At 41.2% G+C, this 2,605-nt stretch overlaps 1 non-coding gene across 1 annotated transcript; it reads left to right on the forward strand.

Moving 5' to 3' along the window:
* The first annotated feature begins 895 nt into the window (after positions 1–895).
* On the forward strand, positions 896–999 carry LOC127747331 (small nucleolar RNA R71). Its single transcript, XR_008009131.1, has one exon. It is a non-coding gene; the product is annotated as a small nucleolar RNA R71 (small nucleolar RNA).
* Positions 1,000–2,605: the final 1,606 nt, after the last annotated feature.

Consider the following 2,605-nt stretch of genomic DNA (forward strand, 5'->3'; position numbering starts at 1 on the left):
CTTCTTCTTCTGAGACTTCCTTCAATATGGTGATAGCCTTGCTTCTTCCCATCTCACTCCCTTTTGTTCCCCTTTAGGATTCTTTTCTGTGTCACTAGGGAACACTGCAGTTGATTTGGGGGCCTGTTGAGATAGTTCTCCTACTCGAGCCTCCATCCACTTGAGTTTTTCGCCATGGTTTCTTAAGGTTGATCTCACATCGTCCCTAAAGCTTTTCAACTCACTTATGTCCTGACCCATGTTTGCTAGTATTCCTTCTATCCTGTTTAATTGATCTTGAAATTGTTGGTTCGGATTAGGTTGGGCAGGTTGATTATTTTGGCCATGATATGGTGGTTGGGAGTAAGTGTTTTGTGTGGCTTGGTATGATCTTTGGTTGGAGTTTTGGTATGTGGAATTGTTATGTTGGTTGGGGTTGTAAGGTTTGTGGTTTTGTGGTTGGGTTTGCTGTTTTCCCCATCCAAATTTTGGGTGGTTTTTCCATCCTGGGTTGTAAGTGTTGGAATGTGGATCATATGATTGCCTTTGTTGGTTTCCCACATAGTTGGCCTCTTCCCAATCACCTCCTTCAGTGCTTATTTCCTCTTGATCTTGTGTTTGTATTGCAGCCACTTGCTTTGTGTCTAATTTCCTGGTGAGCTCTGTTAGTTGCTTGGCAAACACCTTGTTTTGGGCTAGAATTGTATCAACATGGTTCAGCTCCATGACTCCCTTACTGTTGTGTCTCTCTGAAGCATAGTAGTACTCATTCTCAGCCACTGTCTCAATCACTTCAATGGCTTCTTCCACAATCTTTTTCCTGTTCAATGAACCTCCTGATGAATGGTCTACAGCCTTCCTTGATTCATAAGAAAGTCCATCATAGAAAATATGCAATTGCACCCAGTCATGGAACATGTCTGGCAGGCATTTCCTTGTCAATTCTTTGAACCTCTCCCATGCCTCGTAGAGCGTCTCACCATCTTGTTGTCTAAAAGTCTAAACCTCAGATCGAAGCCTATTGACCTTTTGTGGAGGGTAGAAACATGCCAGAAACTTGCTTTCCACTTCATCCCAGGTTGTTAGGCTCCCCCTTGCAGAAACTTGCTTTCCACCTCATCCCAGGTTGTTAGGCTCCCCCTTGGGAATGATTCCAGCCACTTAGCTGCCTTGTCCCTAAGTGAAAATGGGAACAAGAGCAGTTTATAGGCATCTTCCTGGACTCCATTGGACTTCACAGTGTCGTAAATTCTCAGGAATTTTGTGAGATGTTGGTTTGGATCTTCATTAGCACCCCCACCAAATGAACAATGATCCTCCACCAATGATATTAGCTGTGGTTTGAGTTCAAAATTGTTGGCCTGAATGGGTGGTTTCTGAATGCTGCTACCATAATTCCCATAGGTTGGGTTTATGTATGAACCAAGAACCCTCCTCTCAGGAATGGCATTGTTTCCATCATCCCTCTCATGGTTGTGAAATTCTCTATCCATGTTGAGATCTAGAGCTTCCTCAAAATTGTCCTCAGATTCTCCTTCAGATTCTTCTTCTCTCAGTACTCTCTTCCCTCTTGCTTCCCTTCTAAGTTTATGAAGGGTCCTCTCTGGTTCGGTATATGGAGGAGTTGTTGTCTCTCCTCTCCTACCTGTCATACAAGAACACACCACAAGGAACAAACAAGTAGAATACTCTTGGTTAATGGAAGAGTATGGTTAGAGCAGTTGAGGAATTAATTCAAATAGTTAGTGAGTCAGTGAGTTAGTTGCTTGAATTTAAAGGCATAAAGAAAGAAAACAAGTAACAGAGTGCAGAAATTAAAATTCAACAAGTAACTTGAACTGAATTAACAAAACAAGAAAAATGCTCAATCTAGTTAACTTCCAATTTGAGAATTGTCAATCGAAAACCAATCCCCGGCAACGGCGCCATAAACTTGATCTAGCCATAAACTTGATGCTATGATTTTAGGAAATTGCACAATCGGCAAAAATTCCTTCCGGCAAGTGCACCGGTTATCGTCAAGTAAAAAAACTCACAATAGAGTGAGGTCGAATCCCACAAGGATTGGTTGAATGAGCAATTCAGATTAGAAGTGTGTTCTAGTTGAGCGGATCAAGATTTAGATGAGAATTGCGGAATCTTAAATTACATGAATTAAAGAGCGAGAAGTTAAAGTGCTGAAATTAAAAAGGGATGGGGGTGATTGCATGAATTGAAATTGCAGAATGTAAATAGAACGGGATAGATCAGAAAGAGGGGTTCATTGGGGTCAGGAGATATTGAAATCTCTGAATCAAAACATTTTCATCTCTTCCTCAACCAATGCATTCATTGAATCTTGCTTGGCAATCTTATATGATTGATCCCAATTCCTTGGCTCACCAATTCTCTCTAAAAACAAACAAATTCCCAATCCCTTGGTTTAAATGTTCATAAGAAGAGATGATGCTCGATCACTGATTATACCACACAGTTTCATGAACCACAATTTGGTAGGATTACATGTCACAATATCCATCCAAACCCCAATCCAATTCACTGTGAGAAAGCTTCTCTAGCATGAATCCTCCATTCCTTTCCCAAGGTTCCGAAGGATTCCAATTATGGGTAGTTTCTTTCCCAAGAC

Source organism: Arachis duranensis, chromosome 4 (assembly GCF_000817695.3).
Source record: "Arachis duranensis cultivar V14167 chromosome 4, aradu.V14167.gnm2.J7QH, whole genome shotgun sequence".
Lineage (NCBI taxonomy): Eukaryota > Viridiplantae > Streptophyta > Magnoliopsida > Fabales > Fabaceae > Arachis > Arachis duranensis.